The following is a 22,304-nucleotide window of genomic DNA, read 5'->3' on the forward strand; positions in this document are numbered from 1 at the left end:
CTTGTCTAATTCATCTCTTCAAAATATAATTCAAAGGTAAAATGCTGTAAAATTCCTTTACGCAAATGACCAACAAGATGGATACTAGTAATGCATTACCTTTATTTGTTAGTTCTGTAAGTTCCAGGGCCAGGGACCATGACTTACTCCTCCCAGTATTTTTCCTTTTCATTATTATTGGGGGGGGGGGGCTGCGTGTGAGCGTGCACTTGTGTGGAAGTCAGAGAACTGGCAAGAATCATTTCCCTCCGTCCACCATGTGAGTCTCAGGCATCAAACTCAGATCGCCAGGCTTTGTGGTGAATAGCATACACTCTGGGTCGTCTCTCCCACTCCTTCACTGATTTTCTTCAACTATATAGAAAAGTTGCTGCCCTACAAAACCAGAAAATAAAAAACCAAGGCCAGCATTTTTAACCAGTTGGCTAAGAAACTCAGCTCATGGTGACTTCTCCCCCTCTATTCCATCACATCTTTCCCTGCTCTGTGAATATAACTACCATATGCACCATTTTATGTCAGATGCTTATTGATATTTAGTATTATTTAAAACTGAAATCTGGAATACAGGCTAGAATCTCACCTGCCATTTACCAGATGCAGGACCTCAGTGTTGGAGATAGCAAAGGCGTTGGAGTGGAGTCTGGCTCTCCCCCCATTTATGACCTAGTTCAAAGTGTGTCTCACTGGGACAGAGCAGCAGACACACTGCCTGTTTCTTTACAGCCCCTCTTAGAGCTGACTTGGTTATGGCTATTTTTCTGACTATCTCTGAGATTCCCTTTCAGAGGGCCTCGCCCACAGAAGTTTGCTCCCCTGCCTTTTGTCTATGGGTTCTCTGTAGTGGTATATTCTTTATGTTTAATAAATAAAGCTTGCCTGAAGATCAAAGCAGCCATACTAGTCAGCCATATAAACCAGCGAGTGGTGGCACACACCTTTAATCCCAGGAGACAGAGAGAAATAGATCTCTGTGAGTTCAAGGCCACCCAGGGCTACACAAAATTGAATTCGTCTAAAAGAGGAGCAGCTCACACAAAGGTGATCCCTGTACTTGTGATCACACACTTTCAATCCCAGCACTAGGGAGCTGGAGACAGGAGCCATACAGCTGGGCAGAGAGGGGAATATAAAGGGGAAGAGACAGGAATTCAGCGGTGTAGAGTTAGACAGATTCTCACAACTTCAGTCTGAAAATTTGGTAGAGGTAAAAGGTCTCTTTAGTGGCTGGCGGCTTTCCTTTTATGATCTTCAGGTTGAACCCCAATTTCTGTGTCTGGGTTTTTGTTATTTGCGCTACAGTTCTCTTTACCAAAGGGTTGCCATCTTGGCAGCCATCACCAGGCAAGTCAAGAGCAGTTCATTCAGTTTGTCCTGCAGTGATTCCCACATCCTTTCAGGTGAAACCGGATATGCAGCCTGCTAGCCACACCATTTCCCCTGCCTTGCCACACTCTGCAGTTCTGTGACAGCACAGTGTTCACTGCGCATGTGGACACTGAACAGGAACAGGATGCCAGCCATAGTCTTCATTCCCCCAGCACTAAGCCTGCAGGTGCACACTACCACAGCTGGCTTTTGTGTATTGCTGAGGATCTGAACTCAGGTCCTTGCTTGTGTAGCAGGCATTTTACCCACTGAGCCCTCCCCTCAGCCTTCACTGTGATTTTTAGGCAACTAATCTTGTAGGATAGGCTGTCCCAGCATATACCAAATAGTTGCTGTGTGATTCCAAGCCTGCCAAAAACTCCCAGTCAATCTGCAAGTTCAAAGGTAAGAAGACCTAGCATAATGCACTCTACTCTTAGAATCTGTAGTTAAAGTGACGTGGAAGTGCAGAAGCACAAGAAAACCTCCCACTTGGGTAATCACTAGGCCTTGCATATGAAAATAGACCAGTATTTTGGCTTTTTATTAATAGTGTCTTTTTCTTTAAAACAAAAGCATAATTAGTAAACTATTTTGGAGAAGGTGTGAATTGGTACACATTTAAAATGAATTTTTCTTTTAGAACAAAACATCAAAAGAAGCTTAAATTCGTAATTTTATAATATTGACACCAAGCCATTTATTATATAGATTTATAATTTATCAAAATGTAAATAATTTAGTAATTTTATACTGTGATTAATTTTTTCAGCCTTAAGAAACTTTAATACCTGTGTCCTCAGCTTTAGCCTTATAAGAAAAAAAGGCAGTCAGGCGTGGTGGTACATGCCTTTAATCCGAGTCCTTAGGAGGCAATGTCTGCTGGATCTTCAGCCTGGTCTATGGAATAATTTCAGGACAGCAAGAATTAAACAGAGAAGCCGTGTCTTTAAAAGGGAAAGAAAAAGAAAGGAAGGAAGAAACGAGAGGGAAAGGGGGAGGGAGGGAGAGAGAGAGAGAGAGAGAGAGAGAGAGAGAGAGAGAGAGAGAGAGAGGGGGGAAAGTCTGTATTTAGAGTACTTTTTAATGAGTACTCTAATTTAGAGTACAAATGTAAGTTTTTCTCTTGGGAGAATGGAAGTGGTTACAGATAATAACCAATAAATAAAAATTTGTTAAATTATGAAAGGCAGATATTAATTATATTTTATATACAAAGAATTTTGAAGATTAAAGATACCAATTAATTGTTTCATGCTATCTCTCATATAGAAGGGGAAAAATAGGAAAATCAAATCTCATTCTTTCTGAAGAAGTAAAAGATAAAATAACCACTTTCATTGAATATCAAAAGACTTTTCCTTTGTTTATGAAATATCCCCAACTTCTCAAGAGACCTAGCGACAAAAGCTATTGTATTCTCTCCCATTCTTGGACCCAGGTCTCTCCTTACTACATAATTATTAATGTCAGTATGTGTAGTGAATATATCTGTCTTGTCTTTATACTTGTAGAAATCAGGCCAATTGAAGAATAAAGCAGCTGACTCAGAAAGGCAGGGCCTTGCTATCCTCACAGGACAGGTGATGACAGGTGATATCTTCGGTCTCTGTGCAGCACAGATGCCGCACAGCAGCCAACATCAGAGCAGGAGCCCATATGCACCTCTGCCAAATAACAGATTGGTCAGCTGTGGAGCACAGGCACGTAATCCCAGCATGTGGGAGGCTGAGACAAGAGGCTTTCTAGTCTAGGCCTGTCTGAGCTGCATCCTGACACAACCCTATTCTAAAAATTAAAATTCTAAATAAAACAAAGAGAAATCAGGTTTCCCTGCCCTGTGGGAGGTCCAAGGACCACCCACCTCCATCCAGGTCTATTAAGGTGAGCATCCAAACTACCTAGGCTCCCACATAGAGGGAGGAAGACTTGATTGGGGGGGGGGGGCGGGGATGGGAGGTGGTGGCGGGGAAGAGGCAGAAATCTATAATAATTAAATTAATTAATTAATTAATAAAAAAAGAGTTTCTCAACGCAAAAAAAAAGACTTTGTATTTAAATACTAAGTTGACAGAATTTCTTGGTTTTGTTTTATCATTTCTCTTATGTTATACTGTTTGGGTCAATTATTTATAATAATATATATAGCAGTTTTAAAGAATTGGGTTTGGGGTTTTAGGGTTAAAGTTTTTATTTACTGGAATCAGATTTATATTTTTTGTTTTGTTTTTAAACAGCTGTCTATGAAAGTGCTTCTAGTAGTAAGGAGGACTGTATTAAAAATACAAAGGGAAAAGTGGTTACCTCGGAGGACAAAGCTAGAAAGTTAGAAATTGAGGACACTTTCCGATTTTGTTTTGTGCATATATTTATACATTTCATCTTAGTAGTTGTAAGCATGTTACTGTTAGAATTTTTCAAAATTCATTGAAGTTGCCTTTAAGTAATAGTAGCATATATAATTAACAGTAGGTATGTGTAGTTTTGTCTTTAAAACTCAAATATTTTAAACACAAAAATGCCATTTTTAAAGCTTGTACATACCCATTGCCTAAACAGGAGCAATCATTAACATTTTAGGAAAGGAAAATTCTTGGAAAATGTATCTTAAAAGTTGACCTGTTAACCAGTAGTAAATGTTGGCTCTCCGTCTGTCCTGCCTGTGCCACTGCTGGTGTAAAGAATAGCATATGCTACAGCAGCTCTACGGCTCTGCCCAGTCTCCGCTGCACAACAGCTGTAACCATGGGTTGCTGGGCAATGGGCAACACCGCAAACCCAGCTCCCTTCACTTGTGCATGTATTTATCTAGATTAATGATGTAGACCGTCATAAACAAACATGGTATTTGTTATAGAAATAGGATGGCTAATGCATTTCAGGAAATTTTAAGATTTTCCTTAGTGCTCATGTGTACTTTCAGTGCTTTTAACCTTGAAAGGGATATAGATTGTTTGGAAACCAAAATTAAAGACAGATCGAAAGAGTACACTCTGATTTACTCACCTCATGATAAATCACATCCTAAATCTAGGAAGTTAAGCTAGGTTTTCTGTTTGAATTGTTTCCTGGCAGAAAGAAGTTGTAGAATAATTCATTTATATTAAAGCTTAGTCTTATACATTAGAGGATGAAAATCCAATTCTTAGTGTTTATTCTCCATCAATACAAAGGAAACCCAAAGCCAGGAGGAAATATATTTAATCAGAAAAAGGAAATAATTCTAACATATACTAGAACGTACTTGTTCATATGTAAAGACTAAGAAAATTGTAAGTCCAGAGTCTTCAAGCTGTTTTACAATATGGGATGTCTACTGTCAGTCATAACAGCTATGTGCATCGTATTAGCACTCAGTACAAGGTTCCCAGGACTCTGAACAGATTGTTTCCACAATTAGTATCTATGTGCTGCTGGCAATAAAATTATATGTGAGTCCATTTCCTCTAGCCGTATATAACAAGCATGTTGCAAAAATAAAATAATACATAAATCATTATGTTTTCAGTGAACTGTGTGTCACCCATGATGTACAGCCTAAGTAAGACTTTAGATCATAAGAACTGTTGTTATATTCTTCTGTTCTTTTGTTTGACTATAATGGTAATCAGTTGGAAGGATTTGGGGTGTTTTGTATGAATAAGTGTTTAAACTAGTTAATTAGTTGACCTTTTTTCTACTATAATACAAAAACTGACCACTATCCTTATATGCCTAGCCAGATCAAATGACCAATGGATTTATCCAAAATTATCATATCATTTGTAAGTAAACTTATGAAGAAGCTAGTACGAACACTCTTTCTTAACATGTTTGTTTTTTCTATCTTGTATACCTATAATTTACATTGACTGGAGCACCATTAGTTTGCTTGAGGTTGTCTAACTTCAGGTAGTTTTGTGGCCATTGTTCAATGAGATTTTATTGGTATAGGGGGTCCTTCTGTTTGTGTGTTGCTTTCATTGGTTAATTAATAAAGAAACTGCTTGGCCTGATAGGGCAGAACTTAGGTAGGCGGAGAAGACAGAACTGAATTCTGGGAGGAAGAAAGCAGAGTGAGAGAGCCACCATGGAGACGCCACGTCAGACATGCTAAATCTTCCCTGTAAGCCACTACCTCTTGGTGAACACAGATCAATAGAAATGGGTTAAATCAAGATGTGAGAGTTAGCCAATAGGAGGCTGGAGCTAATGGCCAAGCAGTGTTTTAATTAATACAGTTTCTGTGTGATTATTTCGGGTATAAGCTAGCCAGGCAGCCGGAACAAAGGGACTCTCCCTTTTCAACATTTTATTATTAAAAAGGACAACTGAAGGGAAGCCTTGAGACAAATGAAAGCAAACTCATAACCTGTCTAAGTACATATTAAACAAAAAGAAATATCTAAAATGAACAAGCTAAACACATAGAGTACTATTGTAGGAAGACAGAAACAGGCTCAAAATAGTAGGAAGCAGGAAAGAGTCAGTATGTTAATTATTACAGAAGAAATGAATGAAATTGAAGATAGGAAAAAACTAAGAGGTAATGTTTTGAAAACTTCAATGAGCTGATAAATCTTTAGCTAGACTAAGACAAAAAAAGAAAGAAGACTCAATAGAGTCAAGAATGAAAAAGGAAGCATTACAACTGATGCTACAGAAGAAAAGAGAAAGAAAATTGAGAGACCAGAAATTGTTTGGTTTAAAACTGAACTTATAAAAACATATAGCCTTGCAAGACTGAGTCATGAATTTAAAAGATTTGAACAACTAGAGCTACTAAAGAGATTCCAGCAGTAATCAAAATCCTTGCAACAAAGAAAATCCTAGGAGCAGATGGCTTCGCTGGTGAATTCTACCAACATTTTGAAAAGAATTAATGCCAATTCTTCTCATACTCTTCCAAAAAAAAAAAGTGAAGAGGAGGGAACACATCCAAATTCATTTTATGAGGCCAACATTACTCTGAGAGCAAAGCCAGAAAAACATGCCACACACACAAAAAAATTATCACTGGCAATATAGGCACAAAAACTCTTTATTTAAAAAACAACAACAAACTGAATTGGACAGCACACCGAAAGAGTTATATACTATGACCTCTGTATCCCTGACATACAGGGATATTCTAACATACAAAAATAAATGTGATATTCCAACAGTGAATAATTCTAAATAATTCCAAAACCTCATTTGACAAAAGTTGGCATATTTTTGTTTGCCTTGGCTTTGCTTGTTTTTTGTTTGTTTTGTTTTAATTTTTGTTTTGTTTTTTAGAATCAGAGTCTTGCTATTTAGCCCTAGCTAGCCTGGTACTCACATGTAGCCCAGGCTGGCTTTGAATTCCTAGATCATCCTGCCTCTGCTACCTGAATGATAGCATAATAGGTACATACCAACATACCTGGTTAAGTTAAAATGTTTTATGCTGTAAGTAATAATAGATATAGTATGGATAGAAGGAAATTACATCAACATGAAAATATCACACAGGCCTGCCTTGGTGACACACACCTTTAATCCCAGCATTTGGGAGGCAGAAGCAAGTGAATTTCTGTAAATTCGATGCTGTGCCTGTCTTCATAAGAAGTTCCAAGACAGTCAGGACTATGTAGAGTCTCAAAGCAGAACAAAACAAAGACCATACAGGAAAATTATACAGCCGACATAGCCAATAAAAGGTTGAATGTTTTTCCTACATATCAAAAACAACCCCAAAACACATGTCACTTACATTCAACATAATGCTAGAAGCTCCAGCCAGAGCAATTGGGCAATAAAAATAAATGCATAAAAGATATCCATGTCAAAAAAAATTGTCTCTGCTGGAAATGGCATGATATTATATATAAAAAGTCTAGATTATACCTGTACAAACACCACACAAACAGAACTGATAAGATTATGAGTGTCTCAGGATAAAGACAGACAGTATTCAAAATTTTTCTGTATTTCTGTATATCAGTACTGAGCAATCAAAAAATTAAGAAAAATATTTCAATTATAAGATATCAAACTTGTAAAAATATTTAGTAATAAAGTTAACAAAAGAAGCAAAATAACTGTCCACAGAAGACTACAAAACTGTGCAAAAAGAAAGTGAAGTAGATAAAAATAAGTAAAAAGGTAATCCTGTGCCTGCTGTTCCTTTGGAGACAAGGCCACGCGTGCGCAGAAAATACAGTCTCCAAGTGGACTACAAACCCCAAAATGCCCAGAGCCCTTTAAAAATGGGCGTTCCAACCCGCCCTCTCTCTCTTCTCTCGCGCTCCCCCCTTCTCTTCCCCTTTCGTCTCTTCACTCCCGTTCCTTGTATGTTACCCTCCCCCATTAAAGTTTACCCACGTGGGACCCCGCGTGTCTCGTCTCTCCTTCCCCAACCCCGCGCGTCTCGTGTCTCCCCCTCCCGAACAACACCCCCAACCTTTAAAAAATAGTAACATTGGTGCCGTCTGCTCGGGGACCTTCGCGCCCCGGGGCCCTCACCTGAGGCCTCGGCTCTGGGTTTTGGCGCCTCCTGGAGCTCGGGGCCTCCCCCGGGACAAGGTCAGAACCGGACGACCTGCGACCACTCCACGTGTTCCAGCCATCTCGACACGGCCCTCCCTCTCCAACCGTCAGCGGCTAATTCGTAAGTTTACCTGGGCTGGCTAACCATCCCCTCTCACCTGGAGGAGGCCGGCCGAGCTCCCGGCTTCCTCTGGCGTGTCCTGGGTGTGGTTGCTAACCCCCCCTCTTCCCCCGACCTTCCGCCCTAGGCTAGACCTGTTTTTATCCGCGCCCAAAAGCCCGGGGCTTTTGGTTCTCTGTCCTCTGTTTCATTCCTTTTCTTTCTTCTTCTTCATCGTGACCGCCGCTACGGTGCGGCCCGCCGCTACGGTGCGGCCCGACCTTGGCTGAATTCGACTCAGCCAAGGTCCTACCACCCCCCCTGTAAAATCGGACGCCTTTTCACAGGGCCTGGGTGTTCTTCGGCCGCAACGGGCAGCCTTCGGGCGTAACTGTCCCCTCCTAGCCTAGACCCCCGTCTCCCGTCGAAAACTAGGACTGGGTCAGCTAGCCCATAGCACGGTCCCCTGGGTACTCTGACGCCTGTGTCCAGAGCAACTGTGTTCGGGGCATCTTCGGGTGCCTTCTGCGGATATTTTCACGGTTCTAGCCATGGGCGCTAAGTCTTCAAAACCAATTCCCCCTTCCTCTCCTCTGGGACAGCTGTTGGAAGCCCTACAGCCCCACGCCTTAATTCCTTCTGTTAAATTATCTACACTCATCCGCCTTTGCTCTAAGAGGTGGCCGTCCTACGGCCTACAGGGGAACTTTAAATGGCCATCTTGCGGGTCTTTTGACCCCGATATTCTATGGGAACTAGCTAACTTTTGCCACCGTTCTGCTAAATGGAAAGAAATGATGTATATTATGGCATTCTTTTACATGGCTTTAAAAACAAATCCTTCTACTGTCTCTCAGTGCTCACCGGCTCACATGTTCTTAGCAATGCCGCCCCACCCGGAACCTCCTGCTCCTGCTATGGACCCCGCGGACGAACCTCCACCTCCCCGGCCTCGCGGGGCTACTCCTTCCCGTTCTGCCAGATCTAACGATGGTTCTTCCATTCCCCTTTCCTCCAAAGTTTCTTTTAGGCACAGAAAATCCTCCTCCAGGTCACCTAACCGTTCTCCGTCTAGTTCCCCAACAGGCTCCCGTTCTGGATCTACAGGGATTTCGCCCAGTTCCTCCGAGGAATCTTCCACCCGCCCCCGCCCATCACGGGAGCGGCTGGAAGATTCTCCCCACCCCCACCGCAGGTCGCAGGAGGGGGTGGAGGCTTCCACCCGCCTCCGCCGATCCCGGGAGCGGCTGGAAAATTCTCCCCACCCCCACCGCAGGTCGCAGGAGGGGGTGGAGGCTTCCACCCACCCCCACCGCAGGACATGCAGACAGTCGGAAACGTCTTCGGATTCTTCCCCATCCCCCTCCCGCCCTGTCCCTAGGCCGCGATCTTCCAAAGCCCCTCTGGGCGGCTCCACTCCCGCCCGCCGCCTCGCTCACTCCCTGAGGATATCAGGTTCCTAAAGGCTACCACTGCCTCCTGTGAGATCTGCCAAAAGTCAGATCCCAGGACCAAATATCGTAGCTTTCCTTTCCCTACTCACCAAGCCAGGGGCTCCCTTCCGGGAACTGACTGGCAGCTGGATTTTACTCATATGCCCACAGTTAAAAAAATTAAATATCTCCTGGTGTTGGTGGATACAATGTCTGGGTGGGTTGAAGCTTTCCCCACCTCTAACAAGAGAGCCCAGACAGTTTCTGATATCCTCCTCCGAGAAATTGTTCCGCGGTTCGGGCTCCCAACTTCTCTTCAGTCAGATAACGGCCCAGAGTTTACTTCCCAGATTTCTCAGAATCTGTCTAGGGCACTTGGAATCCCCTGGAATTTTCATATACCATACCACCCCCAGTCTTCAGGTAAGGTAGAACGGACTAACCGCTCTTTAAAGGATGCCCTCGTTAAGATGTCACAAGAACTACACCTCGACTGGGTAAGACTTTTGCCTCTGGCCCTTCTCAGGCTCCGGGCTCTCCCAAAGGGCCCTCTTTTCATTTCACCCTTTGAACTCATGTATGGGCGGCCAGTTTTAACCCCTGGCCTCCCATCGGGAACCTCTCCCCTTCCTGATCACCTGCTCACTCCCCTCCTTTTCCACCTACGTTCACTGCTGTGGGACTTCACGGATCACTCACTACCTCAACCATGTGCCAACGCATGCCCACCGCCGGTTAAAATAGGAGATAAGGTTTTATTCTCACCTCCAGGTCAACGTCCCTTACCCCTTTCCCCTAAATGGCAGGGTCCTCTCAGGGTAATTCTTCTAACTCCCACAGCTGCCAAGCTCGAGGGAATTCCTCACTGGATTCACCTGTCACATCTGAAACCGTTCATCCCTACAGCTCAGAACAATCCTCCTTACACGGTAACTCAGACGGGACCATGTTCCCTCAAGTTCCAAAGGACAACAGGTCCAACCCCCTCTACTCCAGCCTAAGGAAAACAATGGTCTCATTTTTCATTTTTTCCTCCTGTGCTAATACACCCTCCCTTTTCTAAATTCCTAAATAACCATCCAGTTGTCTCTGCAGGAATCATCATCAAACACAGAGCCAAGAGGTTCAGGTGATAAGCAAATGCTTAACCAAGTTCCTGACATAATAGGTTTGTCACTGACTGCAGCAGTGACCCCTAAAATGTTAAGGAATATATGATTAAAATCTATTTCTTTTGAGACATTTTCTTTAAGCTCCAAGACACCAGCCTGACCCACCTGGACAAAGCAGACACAAGCAGAACGGAATAAGTATCATTCAATTAACGGAATAAGTATCATTTACCTTTTTTATTCTTATTCTTAACCCCTGGCCTCCTGAAGCCCACCCCCTCCACCCCAAATCTCCCCTCTAACTTTTTTTCTTTCTACTAATGCAACTTTTGTTTTCCAGCATCCTAACGGTGACCCAGCCACTCAAGAGCCAGACAGATACAATCTCCAGACAGATGCGATTTCTTCAATCAGCCACTTGATGCCAGCGGACAAAACATCGATATGACATCATCAGGACAATAGGACGCTCCCCGGACCCCTCGACGCCCAAAGTCAGCAGGAAGCAGTCATGAGAGACCGGGCTACGCCCCTATTCCCTACCCGTTAAGACCCTCAACCCCCCCCCTCAATTTTTTTTTTTTTTAATAAAACCAAAAGGGTGGAATGTTGTTCCTTTGGAGACAAGGCCACACATGCGCAGAAAATACAGTCTCCAAGTGGACTACAAACCCCAAAATGCCCAGAGCCCTTTAAAAATGGGCGTTCCAACCCGCCCTCTCTCTCTCTCCTCGCGCCCTCCCCTCCTCTTTCCCTTTCGTCTCTTCACTCCCGTTCCTTGTATGTTACCCTCCCCCATTAAAGTTTACCCACGTGGGACCCCGCGTGTCTCGTCTCTCCTTCCCCAACCCCGCGCGTCTCGTGTCTCCCCCTCCCGAACACCCCCCCCCCCCCCCCGCATTTAAAAAATAATAACAGTGCCCATAGATTTGAAGATTTACAGTTTTTTTTAAACATGCTATTCAGTAGTCCTCAAACTCAACACAAATTCGATCAAAATCACAGTGGGAAAATAGTGAGGAAAGTCCTAAAATTCATCTAGAATGGTGAAGGATCTCAAATAGTAAGAAGAAGAGGAAGAAAAGGCTGAGGCCTCAGATTTTCTGTTTTAAAACTCTGTTACAAAGATAGAGTAACCAAAACAATGTTGCACCAGCATCAAGACATGTACAGACTTAATGAAGCAGAAGAGAAAGCCAGGAAGTCACACATATACACTCAAACTTTCCTTAACAATGGCACCAAGAATTTACAGTAAGGAACTTATGACATCTTCAACAGATGGTATCAGGGAAACTGGGTATCTACAAGCAAGAGTGAAGTTGGCCTATAGAATACAAAAATGAACTCACAATGGTTAGAGACAACCTTGAGACTTGACTCTGTAAAATTTCTAGACAAAAACACAGGGCATGCCCATGACTTCATGGACACGTTGTCCAAAGTACAGGCAGCAAAGCTGAGCGTGATGATACTGGCTGATATCCCAACACTCATGAGATGAGGCAGGAGGATTGAAAGTTTGGAGCCAGCCGTAGCTGTGTAGGAGATTGAGGGGAATGTTGTAGGGACCTGTGTGCTTTGCTGTGCTCTGTTAACCTGTCATTCATTGAGGGCGGGTCTTGTTTCAAAACAGAAAACTCAAGTTATTTTGAACTTATATGCAAACATTTTCATAACAAAAGAGAGTGGTATTCTAAGACAGTACTGAAAGGGTACTATCATAAAAGTTTAGCCATCTTCCTGATAAAGACAATTAAAACTTCGTGAACCTAGTAATTTGGCTATAAACATGGCTAGTACATTGAAATACAGTCTTCACTAACTAAGTCAGCTTTGTTTGTTTGTTTGGGGGTTGTCTTAGTTTTGGTTTGGTTTGGTTTTATTTTTCTGATTTGGGTTTTGGTTTTGTGATTGAGGGTTTCTCTGTTTAACAGCTCTGACTGTCCTGAAACTTGCGTTGTAGATCAGACTGGCCTCAGATTTAGAGATCTGCCTGTCTCTCTGTCTCCAGAATGCTGGGATTAAAGGCAGAGTCGTCACCACCTGGCTGATGTTTTTTTAAGATGTAGAACAGCTAATTATCATGAATTCTTGGCTTTTTGACACCTCATTGTCATTTGTACTGTTTTAGAAGTAGTTCAAATATGATTTTTTTTATGCTAAACTCAGAATCTGGTTTTCTGACATGTGTAACGTCTTCACAAAAATTTGCCTGTCTTTCTTGTGTCCAACCCTCATTAATAATGAAAAGTTGGGGCTGGAGAGATGCCTCAGTGGTTAAGAGCACTGACTGCTCTCCTAAAGGACCTGGGTTCAATTCCCAGCACCCACGTAGCAGCTCACAACTGTCTATAACTCCAGTTCCAGATATTCTGACACCTTTATACCAAATGTATGTAAAATAAAGTTAAATAAATATTTTTAAAAACAATGAAAAGTTTTTGTAACTAGAACCTACTGAATTTCTGTTTAATAATTTTTTACTAATAGATTCATTTTATAGACTTTCTTGTTAAATTCATGCTAGATTTTGATGGTTTTCAAACTATGAAGCCGAGTTTTCTAAAGTTAAAGTGTGTGAATAGTACCGAAATGCCCCCACTCACTAACTCCATAGGGTACATGTACGGCTTATTACACTTCTCTCCCTCCATGTCTGTTTGCCGGAGCACAAGCAAATCCGCAATCTGCATGACGAATATCACCCTTTCCAGTTAGTTCACATAAACAACACATATTTTTCAATATTTACTCAGAGTCCTTATTAGCTTAATCACCACTCCAGTTCTGAAAATGAACATCAATATTTCCTTCTTTCCAGCTTCTCTGACACGTTTTGCTCTGAGGCTCAGAAACAGCAAACATGGTTGCCAAGAGAACCTTTAAGAAAGCCCGCTCTATCTAGAGGCTGTGTAGTTGGATAAAGCATACAGCACTGACTCTGAAACTGTACTGAATTATCTGATTTGGCTCTCTGACCTAACGTTAACCACGTAATCTCCAGAGCCATAATTAATTTTCACTTAGGAGTCCTTAGTCTATGACTGGGAAAAGATGATTTCCCCTCTCAAATTTTTGCAGTAATGCTTCCATGTACCATTAAACTGTTGGCATGATTTAGTCCCAGAGGATAGATTTTTGTTTGGCATTCTAAGGAATTTTGATATATTTAAGAAGTTGAGAAGTACACATTGGCATCATTTAAACAACATAAGTCTAAACCCTATTGGCTTTTACATGCCAAAGATCTGGAAAGTGCCAACTGTTTAGTACGACACACTAACTGTTTAACTCTGTAAGTGCGTTTCAGTACAATGGTTTGGTCTGTTTTGTCTTGTTTGTTTAAATGCATTTATGTCATACGGCACGTTAATAATGGACATGGGTTGTCCATAGCAATAAACAGATACGAATAATGGAAAGTAAGTTACTGTAGAGCTCAGTAGAGTGTGTTGGTTTAGTGTAAGGATCCTCTTCAGCTGTTTCTGCACTGCCAAAATCACAAGAAACAGGGACATACAGCTTAAGGTCGATGGCTGTGCAGTCCGTCTCTCCAGTTCTGTAAATGGAGCTAACTTAGACTTTCATTCATTGAGGAAACATGCCTTTCTCATTTATTTCCTCATGTTTAAATATGTCTGTTATTCATTTTAAACAGACCAACAATGTGTGTAGGGAGAGGAGAGACAATTTCTGTCTCATGGTCTACATCAAGCTCCCGTTGGGGTACCAAGGTGGCTATCTGAAACAGCTGCTGCTTTTTCCTACCCATCATGTTCTCTGGCGTGTCACATGTCTCAGAAGGCGTATTGTCTTCTCACGGTACCTCAGTTTGTACTGTCTGGAGGTTGACTCTCTGTCCCCTTTTAAGTCAGCACAATATAATATAGGTACTCAGGAGGCCAAAGTAGAAGAATCACTTGTGCTCAGTCCTAACAATAACCCCAAATATGTCACAAGGACAGGTGCTGTAAACAGCATTCTCTCTAGAGTGTGGAGGGCACTTAGTTACAACAGTGATTAAATGGTTTTGTAAGTAATTTAGGAACCATGTAGTAGAAAGTAGAGTTGGAAAGTAAGTTAGTGTCAAGCCTTAAAAGCCTATTTAATACTTACTACCAGATAGCTCCTACAAAGTCAGGTTAAAGCATAGCTAGTACTCAAAATTATAGATGGAATATGGTCAGAAACATAGCTTTCCTAAGAATATATAAAAGAGGATAACTTACAGCTGTAGATCAAGTCCCATGAGGTAAACAGCTGGTGGTAATTTTAGAACATCCTTCCATCATTTTTCTCTTCTTCAATGAATGGGCTCCTATTGCATTCTCTCTCAGTGAGGAGGGAACAACTCATCCTCTTAAATGTCTAAGTAGCCAAGATCTTACAGCATAGGCTTCTCAATGACATTTATCTTGGTGGACACTGAAGCAAATATTGTCGATGTTTTCCTTCTCAGATAACTCTCTGTTCCCCCCTTAGTGATCTTACTAAGGTAAACAAGTTGATGTGAAACAGCCATCCATAATGAAGTATAAAAGCAGGTAGCACTGTCTGTGATTATGGCTCAGCAAGGAAAAGTCACTTGGGTCTAGTAGAAGGAAGGCGCTAGGACTTGGCTAAACTTAAGTGTGGTATAATTAGGATGATTAGTGTAAGGTGTTGAAAGAGGAAGATCTTCCTATTAAGAGAAAAACAGAACTGAAGCAAAAAGGTATGCCTGCCAGTCACACACTTGCAGTCTAGAAATGGACATGACTGAAGAAACTACTTATTGGAGAAAATAACTGATTGGAGAAATACCTTGAAAGCCATGGCAGTATCTAAAAGCAGCCTTTAACAAATACTAGCATGGAGTTAGTGCACAGCACACATTGGTGGAAACAGAAAAAGATTCGGGTGCTGTCAGGTCTGAAGTTCTGAAAGCATCCAAAATTCAGTTAAAGGTTAGAAAGAAAGAAAAGAGATATATGTACAAAAGACCCTGCTAGTAAGAAGGCCAAAAAAAAAACTGATTTTAGGGATTAAAGTAGGATTAAAATCAGCTAATAGATACACACACACATATACATATGCACACTATTGCCCACACATATGTGTGTCCCTTTTACCATCATGCTGGCTTCATTCTGAGCTATTTTAATTTATTTTTTATTCATTTTACATTCCAACCATAGTTTTCCCACCTCCTCCTCCCGCCTCCCCCCTCCCTTTCCCCCACAGCCCACTGCCCCTTTACTCTTCCCAAAGGGTAAGGCCACCCATGGATAGTCAACAAAGCCTGGCACATCAAGTTGAGGCAGGACCAAGCCCCTCCCCCCTGCATCAAGGCTGAGCAAAGCACCCACCATAGGGAATGGGCTCCAAAAAGCCAGCTCATGCACCAGGGACAGATCTTGGTCCCACTCTTGGGGTCCCTCAAATAAACCAAGCTACACAACTGTCTCCCACATGTAGAAGGCCTAGTTTGGTCCTATGCAGGTTCCACAGCTGTCAGTCTAGAATTCGTGAGTTCCCAAGAGCTTGGTTCAGCTGTCTCTGTAGATTTCCCAGTCATGAATTTGACCTTCCTTGCTCATATAATCCCTCTTCCTTCTCTGGATTCCCTGAGGTGCTTAGCTGTGGATCTGTGTGTCTGGTTCCATCAATTATTGGATGAAGGCTCTATGATGACAGTTGGGGTATTCACCAATCAGATTACAGGGGCACCCTCTTCACTATTGCTAGGAGTCTCAGCTGGGGTCATCCTTATGAATTCCTGGGAATTGCCCTAGCACCAGGTTTCTCCCTAACCCCACAATAATTCTATCAAGATATCTCTGTCATTGTTCTCCCACTTCGTCCCTCCCCCAACTCGACCATTTCATTCCCTCATGTTCTCATCCTTCATCCTCTCCCCTCTACAAACTTCCCTCACCCCCAGTTTACCCAAGAGTTCTCATCTCTTTCCCCTTCCTAGGGCGATCCATATGTCTCTCTTAGGGTCCCCCTTGTTACCTAGCTTCACTGGAGCTGTGACTTAGAATCTGGTTATCCGTTGCATTACATCTAATATCCACTTATGAGTGTGAACATACTGTGTTTGTCTTTCTGGGTCTGAGTTACCTCACTCAGGATGATTTTTTTTTCTAGTTCCATCCATTTGCCTGCAAATTTCATGATCTCGTTGTTTTTTACAGATGACTAATACTCCATTGTATAAATGTAGCACATTTTCTGTATCCATTCTTCAGTTGAGTGGCATCTAGCGTCTTTCCAGGTTCTGGCTATTTGAATAGTGCTGTTATGAACATTGTTGAACAAGTGTGTTTGTGGTATGATTGTACATCCTTTGGGTATTTGCCCAAGAGTGGTATCACTGAGTCTTGAAGTAGATTAATTCTCAGTTTTCTGAGAAGTTGCCATGCTGCTCTCCAAAGTTGTCTGTACAAGTTTGCACTCCCACCAACAGAGGAGGCGTGTTCTCTTGACTCCACATCCTCTCCAACATAAGCTGTCCCATTCTGAGCTATTCCCCAGTAACTTAGTCCTAAATCTTTTCTACATATCCACACAACTATTATTCCAAATTGCTTCCTCTGTCAGTGGCTTCTAATTGTAACAAGTGACCTTTTAAACACACATTATTTAACTTTTATTTCTATTCTATCTTTGGAATTTAGAAGCTTCTCCATGTCTTTAAACTTTTTTGGAGAGTGGGTCAAAAGAAATAAGGGATTATCGATGAAAGAAGGACAAGCGAGGAATACTCAAAACTAAATACATAAATTGATATTGCTGCAGCTAGAAAGCAAAACTAAATGGTTTAGGGGTTTGTTTTGTTTGTTTTTGTGAAACATATTTTTTAATATTTATTTATTATGTTATGTGTAATATTACACAATATTATGTCTGTGTGTATGTCTGCAAGCCAGAAGAGGACACCAGACCTCACTACAGATGGTTGTAAGCCACCATGTGGTTGCTGGGAATTGAACTCAGGACTTTGGAAGAGCAGGAAATGCTCTTAACCACTGAGCTGTCTCTCCAGCCCTGTGGAACATATTTTAAACTGCTGCATTCACTTGTCATTTTCCCAAAGCGTTTATGTCTTGTATAATGTAGGTGAAGTGCCTCCTGGGAGCTGTGGTGGGTTGATAGGTAGGTAAGCAGGTAGTTAGGCAGGCAGTCTTCTCCAGCTTTGTTAACGGTACAGAATGGTACTGGAAACCATCCTCACCATGGGAAGCACAGGCCCTCAGCAGTTACACCTAGGGTTATGTTTTATTTTTTCCTAAACTTTGTACAAACTATTTTGCGTTTTTTGTCTTTGTTCTGTTTTTCATGGAACCTCTAGGAACAGCAGCTCCTTCAGTTTTAGCTCTTCCCTAACTTTCTCACTCAAAAACACCTCCTTCTCCTTGACCCAGTAGCCCTTCGCTGGGGCTGCCTGAGGTAGAGAAGATTCTGAGTCCTTCTTCATCTTGCCTAAAGGTGCAGTCTGACCTAGATGACTGTGACATGCTCCTGTCCTTGGCTCAGTTCACTTCCACCGAGATTTTCCTCCATAAAAAATTATTTAAATTTTTGAGAGGTATTATGTTCTGAGTTGTTGTTTTTACTTGAACATTTTCTACTTTCTACCCAATTTCCCAGAGTCCTAAAGGAATAAGAAACATAGACTTTCTTATTTTTGTTTCCTATTGGGGTAGCTTCCTGCTGGCTTATTTTTTGTTTTGTTTTGTTTTTTAAGCAAGGTTCATTTAAATGCCTTCTGTTGTGAATGAATAAATAACAAAATCGAAGGGCTTTCTTTGATCTTTGCTTCCTATGCTCTCCCCAGCTACTCAGCTCCCAGTGCACAGTGAGTTCTGCTTCTCCTGACGCACCTTTCCTTTAGGCAGACAGTGTCTACTTGAATATGCAAAAAAAAAAAAAAAATCTACCTTCTCTTCCTCTGAGCTCTGCAGGACTCTTCACCTTTCAGTATTTACTATCTGGTCAATATCTTCACTGACAAAATATCTTACATTATGAAGACTAAAAGAACCAAGAAACAGTGAACAACCCTTTTTTTCTTTTCTTTTCTTTTTCTGTTCTTTTTTGTTTGTTTGTTTGTTTGTTTGTTTGTTTGTTTGTTTGTATGAACAAAGTAAGTCTTGGGTACCTACTGTTCATGTCCTAAGTCCTCAAGTCAGAGTAAAATGACGGCTGTCCAGTATGACAGTTTGCTTTGGCTTCTGTTGTAGTGCTGTGAGAGCTGTAGCCAAAACAGAGCCTTCAGTTCTTTCAGTCACCAAATTCCTGCATATAGTAAACAATTTCAGATAATCCTTAGTAATCATTTTTCAGAGCCCCATAAATATATCTTCTCCCATCTCTATATTTTGAATAAATCTGGGAAAAGAGAGGGAAGCAATTTTTTTTTTTAGACAGTCTCACTATTTAGCCCTGGCTGGCTGGCCTGGAACTTATTATGTAGACCAGGTTAGCCCTAAATTCATAGAAATCCACCTGCCCTCTGTCCCTGAGTTCTAGGATTCAAAATATGTGCTGTCATGCCTGGCTTGGTACTAAAATTTTAATTGAAAAAATTGAAAAGCATAGGAAACATAACTGTTGTTAATATCATACAGGGAAATGCCTCATTCCTGGCAATGGAACTTGGAAAGAAGACAGCATACCCAGACTTTAACATTAAGTAGATACCAGTAGATGTTTTTGAATTAGTGAAATGGATCAATGAGCCACAGCCCTGAGGCTTTACCTCCAGTGTGTCCTTCTTTCTAATGCCAGCCAGCCTTATGTTAATAGTCAGATCTGATAGAATGTCGGAAGTATCAACTACATCACCATCTTTCAATTTGACAGTTCCAGTGATTTGACAAAATTCCCATGAAAACCTGAAAGAATCAGAAAAAAAAGCGTATTTTATAAGGCAGCACTGCAGAGCATATGCAGAGCCTCGTATCTGTCTGAGTCCCGGCATTTCCAGAGCGTAGTCGCAGGAGAAAGTTCCTTGGAAGGGGTTAACAATACCTCCCCTGGGATTTGGTTTTACCTCAGGGAAAGCAGGTTTCTAAGCAAGAACGAAGGAAGTCTAAATCTGGTGAAATAGGAGAGATCTTGGTTACATTTTTGCTTCTCTGAATTCTTTCCAAGTTATACTACAGATTTTTGTCAGCTCTACCACAGCAAGCACGGTACTTTTAGTGACAGTGGAGCAGAGTTGCTGTCTGTTGTTTGGGAGCTGCCGAGGGTGCGTGCTGCTCCTCATCCACACAATGTGCTGCACATCCTTGTCCCCACTCATCCTCACAGAAGCTCTTCACCTCCTATGCCTCTGCGCAGATGACAAGGAGCAGTGGTTAATAAGCTCTCAGGGCTACTGAGCATCCCTCTTCAGTGCCATTTTCTGAAGTTGAAAACACTCGTGCATTTACACACAGACACACTAAACTTGTCAGAGGTGAAGTGCTTCCAAATGCCACTTGAATGTGATTGAAAGCCCATGGGCCTGATGGGGCTCGTAACAAGATGCCAGGCCTAACTGCTCACTTTCTAAGAGACAGAAACATTCTGGTTTAAAAAAGCAAAATGACCCCAAAAAGTAGAGATGGCAGTTTATTGCATTTCTATATAAATATATGCAGAGTGAACCTTATTAAGATAGAAAATAATTAAAAATGCTGTGTTGTAAATTATACACTAGATTATCACCATTTCTTTGGCTCTATATGAGGAATCAAAATTCATTGACTTAATGCTTTAAGTTTCAAGGCTAGAGTTATGTCTTTTCCATCCTAGTTGATACAATTCTCTAAAACATTTCAGGATAGTATTAAGCAATTTTATACTTAATGTCATTGATAAACCGTTTGTTTATTTCAAATCAAGATGTGCTTAATATTGGTCTGAAAGCCTTCTAGCCCAGTCTGAATTTACTCGGCTCAGTTTTCACCTTCTAATTTCAAAGGCTATTAACAATGCCACCCCATAGTTGAGCTTCCCACTCCTAGGTAAAATCCTCAAAGATTATCATAACATCCTACCCTCTAATTTTATCTGTGGGTCACACTTATGTTCAATGCTTATCACTGCAACTGTGGAGTCTGTGTTGTATAGTACAGGGAAGATGCCAATGGTTAGGGATCACATAGGTAAACTTGCAGGAACTTGGGATTCTACTGTCTACATTTGTAGATGGTAATTGTCTCAACTGAACTAGACCATTATCCCCACAGAAGTTATCAGCCTAGAATGTTCTCTTCTTAAGAATTTCTTTTAACACAGCACAAGTTTCGTCAGGTAGTGCTTGTCACAGATACTATACAAGGCCTTACCTCATACTAAAACATTTTGGATAAGAGGATTTGGCTTTGATTTCCATTGCCACTGGTAAGTTAACAAGGTAATAAAACTTTTAATTTAAAAAATAACATTTAAAGACATTAAATAGCATGTCCCTGGCATATTATATATCAAGTTATCTGAGTTTGTGACTTACTTTCATTCATCATTGTGTTCAGTGAAAATTGGCAAAGTTCATTGATATTTCAGTTAGACGACTCCACATGTTAAGAACTAATCGTGTATACTGGTGCCTATAAAATAACAAGCAGAAGTACATTTTGCCTGTTGTGGTGACATAATACATTATTCATTCCAATGTCTCTGTTCATATTTCCTTTTAATAGAAAAAGCAAAATAGAGAATTTATTAAAATTTTTTATCATCTGAGGTTTCTTGGTGATCTGATGTATAATTATATAGAAATCCTTCATTTAAAATCACTTGATCCTAGCCTGAATGACTAGAGCCAGTTATATTAATATTACTTTACAAGGGTTAAGAAAAAATATAAGTTATAGATAAACTCCAACTATCCTTTCATTTTGAAAAAGGGGTTGCATAAAAGATGTGCAGAGGAAGAATTCACTTTCCTTTTAGCAAGCCTCTAAGACATCTACTTCCTCTCTGAAAATACAAATCTCCTCACACCGCCCAGCAAACTAAAACAGCTGCAGCTGTGTTTTCTTAACATTTATTTGGAGATTTAAGAGCAATGGCTGATCTTCAGAGGACCCAGGTTTGATTTGTGGCACCTTCATAGTGGCTTACAACCATTATAGCTCTGGTTCCGTAGAGTCTGATCCCCTCTTCTGGCTTCAGCGGGCACCAGGCATGCATGCAAGCAAGAGACACCCATACATGCAGAATAAAAATAAATAATTGTTTCAAAAAGATTTGTTTTTCAGCACCAGGAGCACTGCATCTCGTTTAATGTTTCATACTCTTAAAGGGGCTTTCTTTGTTTAAGACAGGGTCTCACTGTACAGCTCAAACTGTGTGGTCTTGTGATCCTCCTGCCTCAGCCTTCTGAGCACTGTAGGTATATGTCACCAAACTCCATGTAAGTGGTTTAAATTAACCACTTGAGCAGTTCATATGGATCAGCCGAGTACCCAGGTCAGCTCATCAAAAATAGTGATGGCTCTGTCTACAGAACTCTGTGCCCAGTGCTACAGGACTAGAAACTGGGCCTGTCCACATGGGTGCTCCAATCTCAGCAGAGCACTATCTCCTCACTTTGATCTGTTTTTCTAAAGGCCTCAACTTAGGGAGCACACATCACCACATTACATGTAATCTTGATAGTCTAGGCCCAAGCTGGGGGGAATAATTCTTTTTTTCTGTAGGCTTTGTGATGTTTTTCAGGATGCCTCTGTGACTTGAAGGAAAATTACTTTAAACTCTGTCTTAAAAGATCGGATTAGATCTGCCTGCTGTCATTTTCTCTTCATTCATTGGCAAGTC

At 41.4% G+C, this 22,304-nt stretch overlaps 1 protein-coding gene and 1 long non-coding RNA gene across 2 annotated transcripts in view; both read left to right on the forward strand.

Moving 5' to 3' along the window:
* Nucleotides 1-22,304, forward strand: part of Elp4 (elongator acetyltransferase complex subunit 4) — a 214,517-nt gene that overhangs the window by 166,433 nt on the left and 25,780 nt on the right. The window lies entirely within an intron of this gene.
* Nucleotides 4,257-11,324, forward strand: LOC130881090 (uncharacterized). The gene is made up of 2 exons (XR_009057698.1): nt 4,257-7,981; nt 10,846-11,324. It is a non-coding gene; the product is annotated as an uncharacterized LOC130881090 (long non-coding RNA).

Source organism: Chionomys nivalis, chromosome 9 (assembly GCF_950005125.1).
Source record: "Chionomys nivalis chromosome 9, mChiNiv1.1, whole genome shotgun sequence".
NCBI classification, from domain to species: domain Eukaryota; kingdom Metazoa; phylum Chordata; class Mammalia; order Rodentia; family Cricetidae; genus Chionomys; species Chionomys nivalis.